This window comes from Heterodontus francisci, chromosome 15 (genome assembly GCF_036365525.1).
Source record: "Heterodontus francisci isolate sHetFra1 chromosome 15, sHetFra1.hap1, whole genome shotgun sequence".
Taxonomy (NCBI): domain Eukaryota; kingdom Metazoa; phylum Chordata; class Chondrichthyes; order Heterodontiformes; family Heterodontidae; genus Heterodontus; species Heterodontus francisci.
This window is the reverse complement of record NC_090385.1, coordinates 17,503,687-17,522,510: the sequence shown is the minus strand read 5'-3', so window position 1 is coordinate 17,522,510 and position 18,824 is coordinate 17,503,687. Positions and strand designations below refer to the sequence as shown.

At 45.2% G+C, this 18,824-nt stretch overlaps 1 protein-coding gene across 2 annotated transcripts in view; it reads left to right on the top strand.

Moving 5' to 3' along the window:
• The first annotated feature begins 7,344 nt into the window (after positions 1–7,344).
• The window catches only part of mtm1 (myotubularin 1), a 161,939-nt gene continuing 150,459 nt past the window's right edge, over positions 7,345–18,824 (top strand). Inside the window, exon 1 of one of the 2 annotated variants that reach the window (XM_068047162.1) lies at positions 7,345–7,430. The gene's annotated coding sequence lies outside the window, so the exon portion shown is untranslated. The remainder of the gene's footprint in view (positions 7,431–18,824) is intronic. The other variant, XM_068047163.1, reaches the window with a different exon arrangement.

Genomic DNA, 18,824 nt, shown 5'->3' with positions numbered 1-18,824 from the left:
TTCAAGAGTTCACCTACCTAGGCTCAACTATCACCAGTAACCTGTCTCTAGATGCAAAAATCAACAAGCGCATGGGAAAGGCTTCCACTGCTGTGTCCAGACTGGCCAAGAGAGTGTGGGAAAATGGCGCACTGACACGGAACACAAAAGTCCGAGTGTATCAAGCCTGTGTCCTCAGTACTTTGCTCTATGGCAGCAAGGCCTGGACAACGTCTGTCAGCCAAGAGCGACGTCTCAATTCATTCCATCTTCGCTGCCTCCGGAGAATACTTGGCATCAGGTGGCAAGACCGTATCTCCAACACAGAAGTCCTCGATGCGGCCAACATCCCCAGCTTATACACACTACTGAGTCAGCGGCGCTTGAGATGGCTTGGCCATGTGAGCCGCATGGAAGATGGCAGGATCCCCAAAGACACATTGTACAGTCAGCTCGCCACTGGTATCAGACCCACCGGCCGTCCATATCTCCGCTTTAAAGACGTCTGCAAACGCGACATGAAGTCCTGTGACATTGATCACAAGTCGTGGGAGTCAGTTGCCAGCGATCGCCAGAGCTGGCGGGCAGGCATAAAGGTGGGGCTAAAGTGTGGCGAGTTGAAGAGACTTAGCAGTTGGCAGGAAAAAAGACAGAGGCGCAAGGGGAGAGCCAACTGTGTAACAGCCCCGACAAACAAATTTTTCTGCAGCACCTGTGGAAGAGCCTGTCACTCTAGAATTGGCCTTTATAGCCACTCCAGGCGCTGCTCCACAAACCACTGACCACCTCCAGGCGCTTATCCATTGTCTCTCGAGATAAGGAGGCCAAAGAAGATATCACAATCCCCCTCCCTGATCACTACACCTACATCGTCCCTCTCCATAGTGAACACAGATGAAAAGTAATGGTTCAAAACCTCCCCTATGTCCTCCGACTCCACACACAGATTGCCTCGATGATCCCTAATGGGCCCCACTTTTTCCCTGGTTATCCTCTTGCCCCTAACAAACTTATAAAATGCCTTGGGATTTTCCTTTATCTTGTCTGCCATTGATTTTTCATGCCCTCTCTTCGATCTCCGAATTCCTTTTTTAAGTACCCCCCTACACTTTCTATCCTCCTGTCGGGCCTCCGCTGTCTTCAGCCCTCTGAATCTGAACCTCTAAACGTCTCCTTTTTTTTCCTTATCCAATCCTCTATATCCCTTGACATCCAGGGTTCCCTTGACCTGTTGGTCCTACTCTTCACCTTTACAGGAACATGCTGCACCTGAACCCTCACAATTTCCCTTCTAAATGACTCCCACTGGTCTGATGTAGACTTTCCTGTAAGAAGCTGCTCCCAGTTCACTTTGGCCAGATCCTGTTTTATCATATTGAAATCTGCCTTCCCCCAATTCAGTACTCTTATTTCCGGTCGCTCTATGTCCTTTTCCATAACAACCTTAAATCTTAACAGAGTTTTGGTCACTATCCCCGAAATGCTCCCCCACTGCCACTTCTACCACTTGTCCGGCTTCATTCCCTGGGATTAGGTCCAGTACCGCCCCTTCTCTTGTAGGACTCTCTTCGTGCTGGCTCAAAAAGCTCTCCTGAATGCACTTGAAGAATTCTGCCCCCTTTAAGCTTTTTGCACTAAGACTATCCCCTCTAATATAACGGAAGTTAAAATCCCCTACTATTATTACCCCCTTATTTTTGCACCTCTCTGAGATTTGCCTACATATCTGCTCCTCTACTACTGCCTGACTGTTTGGAGGCCTGTACTACACTCCCAGCCAAGTTATTGCCCCCTTTTTGTTTTTAAGTTCTACCCATATGGCCTCATTAGAGGAACCTTCTAGGATATCATCCCTCCTTACTGCAGTAATTGACTCTTTAATCAACAGTGCAATACCACCTCCTCTTTTACCCCCTCCCCTATCACGTCTGAAGATTCTATACCCTGGGATATTAAGCTGCCAGTACTACCCTTCCCTCGACCATGTCTCAGTAATAGCAATAATATCATATTCCCATGTGTTAATGAACACCCTCAATTCATCTGCCTTATTAGTAAGACTCCTTGCATTAAAATAGATACAATCCAGCCTTTCATTATTTGCCTGAGCTTTAACAGGTCTACATTTACTCTGTCCTCCGGACTGACTTAGCTTCACATTTATATTTGATTGTACAATACCCCCTACTGTGCTTCCACTCTGTATCGCATTCCCCTGCCAAATTAGTTTAAACCCCCCCAACAGCACTAGCAAACCTCCCAGCAGGAATGTTGGTCCCCTTCTGGTTCAGGTGCAACCCGTCCATCTTATACAGATCCCACCTTCGCCAGAAACAGGCCCAGTGATCCAAGAATCTAAAGCCCTCCCTCCTGCACCATCTCCCCAACCATGCATTCATCTGCTCTAACATCCTATTCATATATCCACTAGCCCGTGGCACCGAAAGAAACCCAGAGATTACAACCTTTGAGGTCCTACTTTTTAATCTGCTGCCTAGCTCTGTAAATTATTTTTGCAGGACCTCACCCCTCTTTCTACCTAGGTCATTGGTACCAACGTGGACCACGGCCTCCGGCTGTGCACCCTCCAGAATACTTTGTAGCTGCTCAGTGATATCCAAGACCCTTGCACCAGGGAGGCAACATACCATCCTGGAATCACGTCTGCAACCACAGAAACACTTATCAGTTCCCCTAATCATAGAATCTCCTACCACTATTGCCCTCTTGTCCCTTTTTCCCCATCGCAGCACAGCCGAGTCAGCCATGACATTCCGGTCATGACTCTTGGTGCATTTTCCAGAGGAACCCTCTCTCTCATCAATACTCAGAACTGAATACCAGTTAGAAAGTGGGATGTTCTCTGGGGACTCCTGCAGTACCTGCCCTGACTCCTTTGTCCGTCCAGCAGCCACCCATTCACCCCCAACTGTGCTTGCCTATGCACCAGCTTGATTACCTCCTGAAACGTGCAAACCATGTAGTCCTCCACCTCGCGGATGCACCACAGGTGCCATGGGATCTTTAGTGTTCATCTGAGAAGGCAGATGGGGCCTTGGTTTAATGTTTCATCCAAAAGGTAGCACCTCCAGCAGTGCGGCACCTCCTCAGTACTGCACAGAAGTGCTAGCCTAGATTATATGATGAAGTCAATAGTTAAATTTACAAATACTATTTGGTAAGAAAGTAATTTGTCCTCACTCATAAGCAGTTCAATGCTCTTTATGTTAGTGCAGCATCTTAGTTTTACTCCCTGGAACACAGCTCTCTGCTTCTTGCTCTAGTTTCAGCCATAATAAGAATAAAAATAAGTACTCGTTGTGTATAAAACAAAGGCCATAGGCTACGGGCATTGGAGAATGTACACTGAAGCCAGACCAGCTAGTTTGTGGGATGACACAAATCACAGCCTAGTTCAAACTGAGTGTCTTATTCCAGAATGATAGGTAATGCTAATGATTTATCATCTCGTCTCGGGGGAGTAGTGAAAATTTATTTCACATCCATTGTAGTGAAAATGATCCTGTTCACTGGGGCACCTAGAGATGCCTGCAGAGGAGTTACAGAAATTTATATTTGCATGCTGATTAAAATTTCTGATTTAATCAAAACCATTTCAATTTTCACATTTTTTGATTGGAGTCACCCAATTTTATTAACCCACACTATGTTACACTGAAAATACAGCCAGAATATTCCTTGCAATTGCCTCCAATCCAGGGCAGTGAAGTAACCCAGTGGAGTTGGGAGCAGCCCTGAATCAATTTCTAGCCACAAATACCCGATGGTTCAATCAGTAAAGGCAGCATGGAGCTGAAACATAAAGAACAGAAAGTCTTAGACCTGATTTCTGATCTGTGCTCAGCCTAGACAGCAGTTGGGTCTGGCATTTGGTTTGAGCACCCCTGTGCTAAAGTCAGGAAAATCAGCCTGGATTTCCAGTCCTGCTTACTAACCAGTGGCGCCTTGCTGGAAAGTGCATGTATAGACATGTGGTAATGGTGGGATTTGACTTTAAAACCTTAAGGTTGAAGGGTGTGCTGCTATGGTCTAGGCACACACATAAAGAATGAGAACATGATCAAGGTCCAAAAGGGTGCCTGAGATGGGAGTGTACTCAGGAGAGAGTTAGCAATTTCAGGAGAAGGAACAGAGAAGAAAACTGGCTGAATGATTACTAAACACAGCACCAACCCTGATTCTGGGGTCCTCCTTATCACAACAACAACTTATATTTATATAGCATCTTTAATGTAATAAAACGTCCCAAGGCGCTGTACAGCAGCATTATAAAACTAAGCATGACACCGACCCACAAAAGGAGATATTGGGTCAGATTGGTCAAAGAGGTAGGTTTAAAGGAGTGTCTTAAAGGAGGAGAAGCGAGGTGGAGAGGTTTAGGGATAGTATTCCAGAGCTTGGGGCCCAGGTGACTGAAGGCGGGGCCATCAATTTTGGATTAAAATCAGGGATGTACAAGAGGCCAGAATTAGAGGAGCGCAGATATCTTGTAGGGTTGTGGGGCTGGAGGAGATTACAGAGATAGGGAGGGGCGAGGCCATGGAAGGATTTGAAAACAAGGATGAGAATTTTAAAATTAAGACATTGCTTGACTGGGAGCCATTGTAGGACAGCGAGCACAGAGGTGATAGGTGAATGGGACTATGTGTGAGATAAGACACAGGCAGCAGAGTTTTGGATGATCTCAAGTTTACGGAGAGTAGAATGTGGGAGACCAGCCAGAGTGCATTGGAATAATCATGATTAGAGGTAACAAAGGTAGGAATGAGGGTTTCAGCAACAGATGAGCTGAGACAGGGGCGAAGTCGAGCGATGCTACACAAGTGGAAATCGGCGGTCGTAGTGATGGCACGAATATGAGGTTGGAAGCTCATCTTGGGGTCAAATGTGACAACAGGTTTGTGAACAGACTGGCTTAATCTCAGACTGTTGCCTGCGAGTGGGATGGAGTCAGTAGCTAGGCAACGGAGTTTGGAGAATCAACTGAAAACCATGGCTTCAGTCTTCCCAATATTTAATTGGAGGAAATTTCTGCTCAGCCAGTACTGGATGTTGGATAAGCAGTCTGATAACAACTGCAGTGGAGGAGTTGAGAGAGATGGTGATGAGGTTGAGCTGATTGTCGTCAACGTACATGTGAAAACTAATGCCGTGCTTTTGGATGATGTTGCCGAGGGGTAGAATGTAGATGAGAAATAGGAGGGGGCTAACAGTAGATCCTTGGGGGATGTCAGAGGTAATGGTGTGGGAACAGGAAGAGAAGCCATTGCAGGTGATTCTTTGGCTATGATTAGATAAGAATGGAACCAGGTGAGAACAGTCCCACCCAGCTGGACGACAGTGGAAAGGCAATGGAAGAGGATGGTGTGGTCAACCATGTCAAAGGCTTTAGACAGATCGAGAAGGATAAGGAGGGAAAGTTGACATTTGCAACAGTCACAAAGGATATCATTAGTGACTTTGATAAGAGCTATTTTCGGTACTGTGGCAGGAGCAGAAACCTGATTGGAGGGACTCAGACATGGAGTTCTGGGAAAGATGAGCACGAGTTTGGGAGGCAACAACACTTTTTCAAGGACTTTGGAGAGGAAAGGGAGGTTGGTGATGGGACAGTAGCTTGCAAGGACAATGGTTTTTTGAGGAAGGGGTGATGATGGCAGATTTAAAGGAGAGAGGGGCAACAGCTAAAGAAAGAGAACCGTACAATACCAGCTAACATGGGGACCAGGAGGGGAAGTTGGGTGATCAGCAGGTTAGTGGAAAAAATATTGAGGGAACAGGAAGTGGGTCTCATGGACAAGATGAGCACAGAGAGGGCATAGGACAGAACCTAGAGAAAGATACGAGTTCAGGGCTAGGGCAGGGGGGATCATTATAGAAAGTTTGGCCCAGTGGGCTAGGGGAAGGGAGGGAAGTGGCAAAGGCACCTGATTAGATGGCCTTAATCTCAGGGACAAAGAAGTCCATGAGCTCCTTGCATTTACTGTTGGAAGTGAGGGTGGAGTGGACAGGGAAGAAGGGTTTAAGAAGATGGTTTACAGTAGCTAAAAGAAGCTGAGGCTTATCTTTGCATTTCAGGATGATCCTGGAATAGCAAGCAGTTGTAGTTGACAAGAGCAGGATCAGATCATGTTTTAAGTGGTCCAGCCAGATGTAACAGTGGATGGCTAAACCAATTGTTCGCCATAACCTTTCTTTGCTTTCCAGATTGGCGACCAGGCTTTCACAGGCACACCAAAACCTCCACCATGTTTGTTTTGATCTCAAATTGCTGGAGTCATTGATTTGGAGAGGTTATTGAGATCATGGAAGCTGAAATTACATGATGACTAAACCTTGAGTTAAGAACTAGTGATGATTAGCTCAGCACTTTATTGCGATTGGCTCTAGTAATTCTGCAAAGGCAGTTTCCTTGATCTGTTCTCACTTTAAATGAATAGCATTGTCATTCTTTGTAACTTTTAAGAAAAGTTTTAGTGTTGGTAAGTTTCTGTGTTCTATAAAGACGTTTCAGATTTTCCAATCTGAAGAAAACGTTAAGTCGGCAAAGACTCAGTCATGTGCTACGTGCATGAGGCGCATCACAATTTGCTCGCCATTTAGCAGCTGTCAGTGTGTCAGCTGTGGCTCAGTTGGTAGTATGCTTGCCTTTGCATAGGAAGGTTTTAAGTCCCATGCCAGAATTTGAGTGCAAAAATCGAGGCTGGCACTTTAGTAGAGTGCTACACAGTTTGAGAATGCTGCCTTTCAGGACCAAGGTCCTGTCTGTCCTCTCAAGTGGATGCAAAAGATCTTGTGACATTATTTTGAAGAAGAGCAGGGGAGTTATCCCTGGTGTACTGGCCATTATATATCACTCAATCCACATTGCAAAAACAGATTATCTGTCATTATCACATTGCTGTCTGTGGGAGTTTGCTGTGGACAAATTGGCTGTCGCGCTTCCTACAATAGTGATTACAGTTGAAAAAAATACTTAATTGGCTGTAAAGCGCTTTGGAACGTCCTGTGATCGTGAAAGGTGCTATATAAACGCAAGTTTTTCTTTCCAGCTGCTTTAAGGCCCCTAGATGCTTCAGCTTGCCAGAAACCTTTTTTTAAGTTTGGCACAAATAGAAATATGAGCAATGTGATAAGTGCATGCAATTTAAAGAATGGAGTGGGAAGGTGTGGCATTTGCATGGTTCCCTTGTGCATATTGCGGATCCCCTTCCCTTTGACAGTTTCTGCCGGACAGGCATCCTTCCAATGAGAACAAATTAGTGGAGCTGTTCTGCGTAGGAGACTACATCTCCCAGAATCCTGCGCGGCGGCACGCATGCGCATTGTTGGTGTGTGCGTTGTGGTGGTCAGGTGATGCGGTCGGCGGAGGGATCGGCAGCAGCAACAGGCGGAGGGCGGCTCTGTGCTTGTCGGGACTGCTGGAGTAGGTACGGCTTTTCTTTCGCTATTATTATGGTTCTAATTCATTTAAAGGCCGCTTAACTAATTAAACCCCGTTTGTTTAGGTTGAATGTGTTTAAAGGGGACAGTCTGACTGGTGTGTGCCTGGTGAAGGGTTGTGGTCAGACCTGGGCCTGCCTGCAGTCACCTCCCCCCCCCCCCACCGTATTTGGGCAGGTGTCAAAGTTGCCAGCAGTTAAGCTGAAGACACAAAATCATCCTAGAACTGGATCTGCACAGAGGGCAAAGAATTCCCCTCATTCACATTAGATATTCTCAGTTGTGATGTCTTGCTTCCCTCCACTTTCTGGGTTAAGCTCCACTGGTGCACTTTTGTTAAATGTCAGGGATGCCAAAAATAGAATTTAATTTTTTGTTGTTTGTGCTTTCACCCATCCTGAATATATGTATTTATTCTTTGTGGCTGTGCTCTTCTTACCCACATCATACCATCACTGTAGCAGTATGAAGCCTAAATAGGGGGCATTACCTGTAACAATATGATGGCAATTTATCCAGATTAAAATGTTGGTGGAGTTATAAAAAGCATTAGTGATGTTTAGGTGCTGCGTGAATGTTCTTAAGTGACTTCTGTATAACTGGAACCAAAAAGAAATCATCCAAGGGGTAATAAGTGGCTGCTTTTGTTTTTTTTTGGTTCAGACGTCATCTTTAAGATAATGGGTGGCTGGTTTAAAAAAGTGGTGTAGACAGGTTTTAATGATTTGGCAATGAAATCTGTCCTGTGCTGATGAGTGATGGAATGGATACTGGTAGTCTTTTGTTACTTCACTTATTCTTTATCTGAACGCAGAAATTAAAAAAAGAAAAACTTCCATTTGTACAGCGACTTTCATGACTACCGGATGTTTCAAAGCGCCTTGCAGCCAATTAAGTACTTTTTAAAGTGCAGTCACTGTTGTAATGCGGCAGCCACACAGCAAACTCCCACAAACAGCGATGTTTTTGTGATGTTGATTGAGGGATAAATATTGGCCAGGACACTGGGGAGAACACCCCTGCTGCTCTTCAAAGTAGTGCCATGGGATCTTTCACAGGCAAGCAGATGGGTTCTCGGTTAATGCCTCATCCGAAAGACAGCACCTCCAACAGTGCAGTGCTCCCTCAGTACCGTACTGGAGTGTCAGCCTTGACTTCGTGCTGAAGCCCTGGAGTGGGACTTGAACCCGGAACCTTGTGACTCAGAAATGAGAGAGTGCTACCAACTGAGCCACAGCTGACACACAATGGGCAATTCCATCATAGGCATCACTGCTCATACAGATCAGTTGTCTGACCCAATATGAACACACAAAATAATGATCAGGAACAGGAAACCTGGCTAATTTTCCTCTTGGCCCAGGGGCACTGAGGCCAATTGTTGCAATTGGCGGCACAGTGGCGCAGTGGTTAGCACCGCAGCCTCACAGCTCCAGGGACCCGGGTTCGATTCCGGGTACTGCCTGTGTGGAGTTTGCAAGTTCTCCCTGTGTCTGCGTGGGTTTTCTCCGGGTGCTCCGGTTTCCTCCCACAAGCCAAAAGACTTGCAGGTTGATAGGTAAATTGGCTATTATAAATTGTCACTAGTATAGGTAGGTGGTAGGGAAATATAGGGACAGGTGGGGATGTTTGGTGGGAATATGGGATTAGTGTAGGATTAGTCTAAATGGGTGGTTGATGTTCGGCACAGACTCGGTGGGCCGAAGGGCCTGTTTCAGTGCTGTATCTCTAATCAAATTCCAGCCAGTCCCTGGATGAGATCAGCTAAATCCGCACAAAGTAGGGATCAACTTAGTGACGTCCTTGCTCTTTGGCTGCATACCACACAAGGCTGTTCATTTTCCAACCAAGCAAGTTGAGGAACTCCTTCAATAATGACTTGAATGAGGAAATATTGAGAGATTCTACAGCTTTAATCCATTGCCTTGGAACCATGTACGAGAAGTGCAGCATTCAATAAATTGTTGACGCTAACTTTGAAGGATTGCACAATGACAGTTTTCTTGCTTTTTCCTTGCAAAATTATTTTTTCCCTTTCAAATAAGATGAGGAGGACATATGATAGATTCTAATAGTATTACTGAGCTACATGTGATTATCACTTTGCAGAGGTCACTGTCAAATACTTTGTTTCAGAATGTTTTTGTAATGTTTGTGTTTTCATTGCAGCAAATAGCAATCATAGGAGCAATAAAAACAACAGTAACTGGTGAAATACGTTGAATCGGGGTTTAAAGTATATGGATATATGTCATAAAAATAGACCTCAGGCCTTCAACCTTCCCTCTTTGCTGCATGTTTCTGTAGTCTCTCACCTAGAGCAAGTAGAATTGTGAAGTATTTACGATATCATTAGCTGAGATCCTATGATCTTTCTTTGGCCTCCTTATCTCGAGAGACAATGGATACGCGCCTGGAGGTGGTCAGTGGTTTGTGAAGCAGCGCCTGGAGTGGCTATAAAGGCCAATTCTAGAGTGACAGGCTCATCCACAGGTGCTGCAGAGAAATTTGTTTGTTGGGACTGTTGCACAGTTGGCTCTCCCCTTGCGCCTCTGTCTTTTTTCCTGCCAACTACTAAGTCTCTTCGACTCGCCACATTTTAGCCCTGTCTTTATGGCTGCCCGCCAGCTCTGGTGAATGCTGGCAACTGACTCCCACGACTTGTGATCAATGTCACAGGATTTCATGTCGCGTTTGCAGACGTCTTTAAAGCGGAGACATGGACGGCCGGTGGGACTGATACCAGTGGCGAGCTCGCTGTACGATGTGTCTTTGGGGATCCTGCCATCTTCCATGCGGCTCACATGGCCAAGCCATCTCAAGCGCCGCTGACTCAGTAGTGAGTACAAGCTGGGGATGTTGGCCGCCTCGAGGACTTCTGTGTTGGAGATACGGTCCTGCCACCTGATGCCAAGTATTCTCCGGAGGCAGCGAAGACGGAATGAATTGAGACAGCGCTCTTGGCTGGCATACGTTGTCCAGGCCTCGCTGCCAAAGAGCAAGGTACTGAGGACACAGGCCTGATACACGGACTTTTGTGTTCCGTGTCAGTGCGCCATTTTCCCACACTCTCTTGGCCAGTCTGGACATAGCAGTGGAAGCCTTTCCCATGCGCTTGTTGATTTCTGCATCTAGAGACAGGTTACTGGTGATAGTTGAGCCTAGGTAGGTGAACTCTTGAATCACTTGCAGAGCGTGGTCGCCAATATTGATGGATGGAGCATTTCTGACGTCCTGCCCCATGATGTTCGTTTTCTTGAGGCTGATGGTCAGGCCAAATTCATTGCAGGCAGCCGCAAACCTGTCGAGGAGACTCTGCAGGCACTCTTCAGTGTGAGATGTTAAAGCAGCATCGTCAGCAAAGAGGAGTTCCCTGATGAGGACTTTCCGTACTTTGGACTTCGCTCTTAGACGGGCAAGGTTGAACAACCTGCCCCCTGATCTTGTGTGGAGGAAAATTCCTTCTTCAGAGGATTTGAACGCATGTGAAAGCAGCAGGGAGAAGAAAATCCCAAAAAGTGTGGGTGCGAGAACACAGCCCTGTTTCATGCCACTCAGGATAGGAAAGGGCTCTGATGAGGAGCCACCATGTTGGCTTGTGCCTTTCATATTGTCATGGAATGAGGTGATGATACTTAGTAGCTTTGGTGGGCATCCATTCTTGTAGCCTGAAGAGACCACGCCTGCTGACGAGGTCAAAGGCTTTGGTGAGATCAATGAAAGCAACGTAGAGGGGCATCGGTTGTTCGCGGCATTTCTCCTGTATCTGGCGAAGGGAGAACAGCATGTCAACGGTCGATCTCTCTGCACGAAAGCCACACTGTGCCTCAGGGTAGACGCGCTCGGCCAGCTTCTGGAGCCTGTTTAGAGCGACTCGAGCATAGACTTTCCCCACGATGCTGAGCAGGGAGATTCCACGGTAGTTGTTGCAGTCACCGCGGTCATCTTTGTTTTTATAGAGGGTGATGATATTGGCATCGCGCATGTCCTGGGGTACTGCTCCCTCGTCCCAGCACAGGCATAGCAGTTCATGTAGTGCTGAGAGTATAGCAGGCTTGGCACTCTTGATTATTTCAGGGGTAATGCTGTCCTTCCCAGGGGCTTTTCCGCTGGCTAGAGAATCAATGGCATCACTAAGTTCCGATTTGGTTGGCTGTATGTCCAGCTCAACCATGACTGGTAGAGGCTGGGCTGCACTGAGGGCAGTCTCAGTGACAGCATTCTCCCTGGAGTACAGTTCTAGGTAGTGCTCAACCCAGCGGTCCATTTGTTTGTGTTGGTCAGTGATTATGTCCCCTGATTTAGATTTGAGCGGGGCGATCTTCTTGATGGTTGGCCCAAGAGCTCTCTTCATGCAATCATACATTCCTCTGATGTTTCCGGTGTCTGAGGCCAGCTGAATATGACTGTATAGGTGTTGCCAGTAGTCGTTTGCGCAGCGCCTGGCTGTTCTTTGTGCAGTGCTTCCGCAGCACTTAAAGCAGCCAGATGTTAAATCGCTGGGGGCTTTCTTGTAGTTCAACAGTGCAATGCGCTTAGCGGCTATGACAGGTTCCAGCTCTTCATTATGAGATTGAAACCAGTCTGCATTTCTCTTCGCACTTTTGCCGTAGGTGGTCATTGCTGACTCATAGATGGCGTCTCTGATGTGGGCCCACTTGGTCTCGGCATCCCCTGTGGGAGTGTTTTGAAGGGCTGTTACAAGTGAATTTAGAAATTTTTGTAACAGCTGTGGGTGAGAAATTCTGCTCGTGTTGATGCGCGGGTGGCCCTTCTGCTTGGAATGATGCAACTTCTTTGGTCTGAGTCTAACCTTGGTGCACACCAGGGAGTGGTCGGTGTCGCAGTCTGCACTGTGGAAGCTGCGTGTGATTTGAACACTGTTTAAGGCGGCTCGCCTTGTGACAATGAGGTCTAGCTGGTGCCAACGACGCGATCTTGGGTGCCTCCATGAAACCTGATAGGGTTTAGTGTGAAAGAACGAGTTGGTGATGCAGAGGTTATGATAGGTACACAACTCAAGCAGTCTCTGCCCGTTCTCATTCATCCTATGATACTTCATGTAATTGTACACTTTTGGAAGGTGTTGGCCATGGCATTTTTGCCTCTGAATCTGATGGTTATGGGTTCAAGTCCCACTCCAGAGAATGAGCCCAAAATCTAGGCTAACAACCCAATGCAGTACTAAGGGAGTGCTGCACTGTTGGAGGTACTGTCTTTCGGATGAGACTTTAAACCAAGGTGGGCCTTGCTATGTGCTAATTAGCTGCCACGTTTCCTACATTCCAACAGTGACTACACTTCAAATGTACATGTTCCTGTACTTCGTTGGCTGTGAAGTGCTTTGAGATGTCCTGAGGTCATGAAAGGGTCTTTATCAATGGAGGTTTTCCCTTATTAGTTAATGCAAATCTGTGTGATTCGTTTTAGGTTTGATTAATAATTGTTTTTCTGTTGATTACTCTTACAGTCAGGTGAGGAGGGGTCGAAGGGCTTCCCTTTTTTCCCTCCTTGTTTGACCACAACAGGTTTAAATCTTTTTTGAAGTAGATGTACTGGGTTTGATTGGTTCTTGTTATGATCAGAGCAAGTAAGTAATCGGACAGGTTTTCTTGAGTTTAACAAAGAAAGAGTTGAACTTTATTGTACTTTACTTAGTTCAGTTAAAATTATAAACTACGCTCCAACTCTCTCTCTCTCTCTCTCTCTCTCTCTCTCACTCACTCACTCACTCACTCACTCACTCACTCACTCACTCACTCTCTCTCTCTCTCTCTCTCTCTCTCTCTCTCTCTCTCTCTCTCTCTCTCTCTCTCTCTCTCTCTCTCTCTCTCTCTCTCTCTCTCTCTCTCTCTCTCTCTCTCTCTCTCTCTCTCTCTCTCTCGCACACGCACACTAGAGTTTCACGCACACAAATAGGTTACAGAGTGGGGAAGGGTAGATTGGTTGAGTTAGAGTCCATAGAAAAAAGGAGTATACAGTCTGTGGAGTTTGGTGATTTGGCTGGCTGCTAGTTGAATTCGGTGATCCTGAGGCTTTTCATTTGAAGAGATAGATGACTGATTTGGTGGATCTCTTGAAGACAGCGATGCGGATGATTTCCTCCAAAAGGGTTTCTGATTGTCGCTGGAGTATGCAGAGGTGGTCAGTCAGCAGGCAGTGTTCGCAGCATGCAAGCTGGAATGGAGAGGAGGAGGGGCTCCCAGTTGGGTCTGCATATGTCAGAATCCAGCTGCTTCTCAGCCTGCTGCAGAGAAACACCAGTTTAAAACCACAGATGGTGGAGGGGCTTGTCGCATGCCAGTCCCTCAGTGATTCAAGCATGTTAGTTAGCAGTGTATTTCTTCTTGCTAAAAAGAACAGGCAGTTCCTACATATTGATGATTTCCCTGTCAGTAGTCCCATGCAGGAAGTAAATGATTTTTTTTTTTAGGTGTGCTTTGTTCCTTAAGCAACATTCTAGTCAGTCTCCTTTTTCTCTTTACTTACAGCAGCTCAAATCCTTACTTTTCCCACATAGTGCAAAAATGCTTGTCTTTTGGTCTTTTCAGTTTAATGTTCATGTGCTTTTAAAAACTGCTTGGGATGCATTAAAGGACCCTTTTGTAATAGTCAGCAATTGTGACCAGTGTTCCCTTGCATGTGTTGTAACTTGGAGGAAATCCTTGGAAGACAGTGATGGCAGAAACAACCAAGTCCACAAAAACATTGAAATCATCCCATCACATTTCTCCTCTGTTTCATCAAAGATGTTAACCTACAAAACTTGCAGAATTTGGCAAATGGCTTCAAAGTAGTTGACGCAGCACTGTGGTTAGCACCGCAGCCTCACAGCTCCAGGGACTCTGGTTCGATTCTGGGTACTGCCTGTGTGGAGTTTGCAAGTTCTCCCTGTGACCGCGTGGTTTTCGCCGGGTGCTCCGGTTTCCTCCCACAGCCAAAGACTTGCAAGTGATAGGTAAATTGGCCAGTGTAAATTGACCATAGTGTAGGTAGGTGGTAGGGAATATGGGATTACTGTAGGGTTAGTATAAATGGGTCGTTGTTGGTCGGCACAGACTCGGTGGGCCGAAGGGCCTGTTTCAGTGCTGTATTTCTAAATAAATAAATTCCCTTAAACTTCCTGGGTCTTGGTTCTTGCTGGGATGAGCAGACATTTCGTCTCCACCTCGCAGGCCTTGCAAATTAGGCGGCCGTCTTAAGCTGCTGGCAAAGTCATCATTTTTTTGTTCCTTTTGAAATTTAGAGTCATCTAAATGGCCATCAGGCCTATCTATTCTAATCCCATTTTCCAGTACTTGGCCGGTAGCCTTGTATGCTATGGTGTTTCAAGTGCTCATCTAAATACTTAAATGTTGTGAGGGTTCCTGCCTCTACCACCCCTTCAGGCAGTGTGTTCCAGATTCCAACCACCATCTAGGTGAAATTTTTTTTTCCCTCAAATCCCCTCTTAACCTCCTGCCCCTTAACTTAAATCTATGCCCCATTTATTTTTCTTTTTAAAAACATAAATTCAGGTCTCCAGTCAGTGGATTAAAGAAAATTATCATTCAACAAAGCACGTTGGCGTGATGAGCACCAACAAAATTGATGAGAGGAAAACCACAAATAAAAATATGCAAAGTAAAGTCCTTTACATAGCTAAAGTAATTAGCCTATTGTGTTTCATTATATAAAATTTCCATTAAATATACTTTATAATTGTGCAGTTGGGAGCTTCAGTACAATATTGCATGTTTTGCATGTTTGAAACTAAAAGGTCCTGTGTTTGATGTTTGTCCTTTAATCTGGAATCATTATTACTATACTAATTGTTGATGCAATTTCTTGATATTATGGGAAAGATACTGTGGTGACATAATATTGGTGCCCAATGCACCATAGTTTCTGCCTAAGCAGTGTAAGTTTTGTGCAAAAACCAAAGTGAAATATAAATAGTGATTCTGTGACTCATGTGCCTACCCAATAGGAACCTGCACTCAGTGGGGTCATGGGTCAGAGATAGATTTACAGCATTGTAGTCCAGGGACTCTAATTCATGCTCTCTGCAAGTGCAGATTCCTGCTGGGAGTGTGGGGATGTGGAATCCCCACTATCCTATGTGTCAGCCTGGCTCAGTGACAGCACTCTTGTGTCTCTGTTGGAAAGCTGTGGTTCAAACCCCACTCCAGGCAAACATTTCTTGCCGTTCTGTGGTTGTGCTACTTTGTTAGTGATGCTGCATTTTAGATGGGGCCAAGTCTTCTTCTAACTGTTTAGGTGGACATAAATCTTCAGTCCAGTGCTTCTGATCTTGGGTCATCAGGTAGGCCAAGTAGAGGGGTGAGCAGTTAGGCAGACCTCCACTTAATTCTGCTCCTGGGACTGGCCAAAACTGCCATTCATAGGTCTAGGATGTGAGGATCCATATGCAAGGTCCCTTTGACTGCTTGCCTTTCTTCTGCAACCTTGTGCACACATGGATGGCCCTGGAGAGGCTTCCACTGGTACTTTTAAGAGGCATAACATTAAAACTAGAGCTAGGCCATTCAGGGGTGACGTCAGGAAGCACTTAGAATCATATAATGGTTACAGCGCAGAAGGAGGCCATTCAGTCCATCATGTCCTTGCCAGCTCGCTGCAAGAGCAACTCAGCAAGTCCCACTCCCCTGCTTTTTCCTTGTAGCTCTGCAAATTTTTTATTTTCAGGTAATTATCCCATTCCCTTTTGAAAGCCATGATTGAACCTGCCTCAGCCATGATCAGGCAGTGGATTCCAGATCCTTACCACTCATTGTGTAAAACAAGTTTTTCTTCCTGTCGCTGCTGGTTCTTTTGCCATTGACCTTAAATCAGTGTCCTTCGGTTCTTGATCTTTGAGTCAATGAGAACAGTTCCTCTCTATCTACTCTGTCCAGACCCCTCGTGATCTTGAACATCTCTATCAAATCTCCTTTCAACCTTCTCATCTCTGAAGAGGACAGCCCCAGCTTCTCCAATCCATCCACTTAACTGAAGTCCCTCATCCCTGGAACCATTCTCATAAATCATTTTTGCACCCTCTCTAAAACCTTCATGTTCTTCCTCAAGTGTGGGGTCTAGAATTGGACATAATACTCCAGTTGAGGCCAAAGCCCAGGATCCTGTATGCTTTATTAACCTCTTTCTCAACTTGCCCTGCCACCTTCAATGATTTGTGTACACATATTCCCAGGTCCCTGTGCTCCTGCACCTCCATTGTAATTGTATCCTTTATTTTATATTGCCTCTCCTCATTCCTCCTACCAAAATGTATTCCTTCACACTTCTTTGCCTGTAATTGCTGGGCTTATCCACACACCCTTTTTTGAACAAGGGTGTAACATTTACAATTCCCCAGTCCTCTGGCACCACCTCTCATATCTAAGGAGGATTGGAAGATTATGGCCAATGTCTACGCAATTTCCACCCGCACTTCCCTTAGTATCCTCGGATGCATCTCATCTGGTCCTGGTGACTTAACAACTTAAAGCACGGCCAGCCTTTCTAATACCTCCTCTTTATCAATTTTTAGCCCATCCAGTGTCTCAACTACTTCCTCTTTCGCTATGACTTTGGCAGCATCATCATCCTTGGTAAAGACAGATGCAAAATTCCCATTTTGTTCTTCAACCATGCCCTCTGGCTCCACTTTTTCACACAAAGGTTGGAGGAAATCTGGAACTCTTCCCCAAAAAAGCTGATGAGGTTGGGGCTCAATTGGAAATTTGAAAACTAAGATTGATGGAGTTTTGTTACACAAGGGTTATGGAACCAAGACGGTTCGATGGAGTTTGGGTACAGATCAACCGTAATCTAATTGAACGATGGAAGAGGCTGAATGGCCTACTCCTGTTCCTATGTACTCTCAGCTGTGACTAATGGGCACCATTACTGCCATAGTTGAGGAAAACCCGATTGTGATTATGATTTAGGTTTATTTTATTTAGTATATTATTTAGTTTTATTGCACCATCTGTAGTTGTGTTGTATTAGTGGTGCCCAGTTGTTGAGGGAGACACTCGTGTTGCTGTTTTTGTAATGGTGGCACTGAGTACCCAGTGTTCTCCCATTGGCTGCAATCAAAATAATGTCTACTCTTGACTTTTCTGGGAAAGACGCTGGGCACTGCAAGATGTAACATCTAGCCCTTCTTTGTACTTCTCAATTTTTGTTGTTGTATTTGTTTAGATTTATGTCTTCCCTCCAACTAGGGGAGAGCTTGTTTCAAGTTAACAGCAGGATTGAGATCCGTTAAGCATGTTCAAATCTTTATTTTCAACTTATTTTGTTCTGGATAAGGGTTACACACCCAGAACATCAAAGCTTGTCTTTTCATTTTCCAGACGCTGATTGTTGTGTGTATTTCTAGCTATGTCTGTTTTAATTTTATTCTGCGTGTATGATCCTAAACCACATTGGCAGACTGTTTGACTGTGAGGGTGTTTCACAGTTTATTTGACCCTGTCTTCATCTAATGTCCACACACATATGTGCTTCCACGGAATAATGAGTGATGAGAAACAAGAAATCAGAGTGATTGGAAACCCAGATCTATGGCCAGTTTTTCCAATCTTCTGACTTAGGGGCATGGAGACTGATTGTAGCACTTCTTATCATTGCCATGGCTGAGGCTAGCTGATTCAACACTGACTGGAGGTAGAAGTTGAGACGTTCCTGCTCTGCGCGACTCAGGCACTCATTTTCTTAACTGGCTGAGGCATCGGGGGGAACCATTATGTATATTTTTAATTGATGATACTTGTGATGCTCTGAGGGAAATATTCATGTTCTCGGTTTTTGACTGGTTTACTGTAAGTAAAAGCCAACTTGCAAGTTAGCACTTTTTAATTATGGAAAAAAATGTGGAAAATAAATATTTTTGTTTGAAGGAAATACTGTAGATGTTCGAGAACGGAAATAAAAACAAATAGTTGTCTTGCTGTATATTTCCAATCAGCATCTAAAGAGAAAAGGCAGGTTGTGATATTTGGGGTTTGTACCCTTCATCAGGATGTTCTAATCAAGGTTGCACTCCTGTAGACTCATAACTTGTCTTTTCTCTCTACAGATGTTGACTGACCTGCTGTATATTCCCAATTGTTTGTTTTGCACTGAGTTTTCCTTTATAAAAAGTCAAATAGTTGCACGCTCCTTGTTACCAACAGCTGTGCAAACTTCAGGTGAATAATTCGTGGGCCAAACAAAATGCAGTAGGATTCTAAAGGCAATAAGGAAGGCAGTTGTAGGAACTCCAGCACAAATTCTCCTGAAATCACTGAATACTGGAGAGATGCCTTGGGACTGGAGAAAGGCAGATGCTACTTCTGTTTTTAAAAATGAAAGCAAATGTGGCCAAGGAAACTACAGGCCAGTGAGTTTGA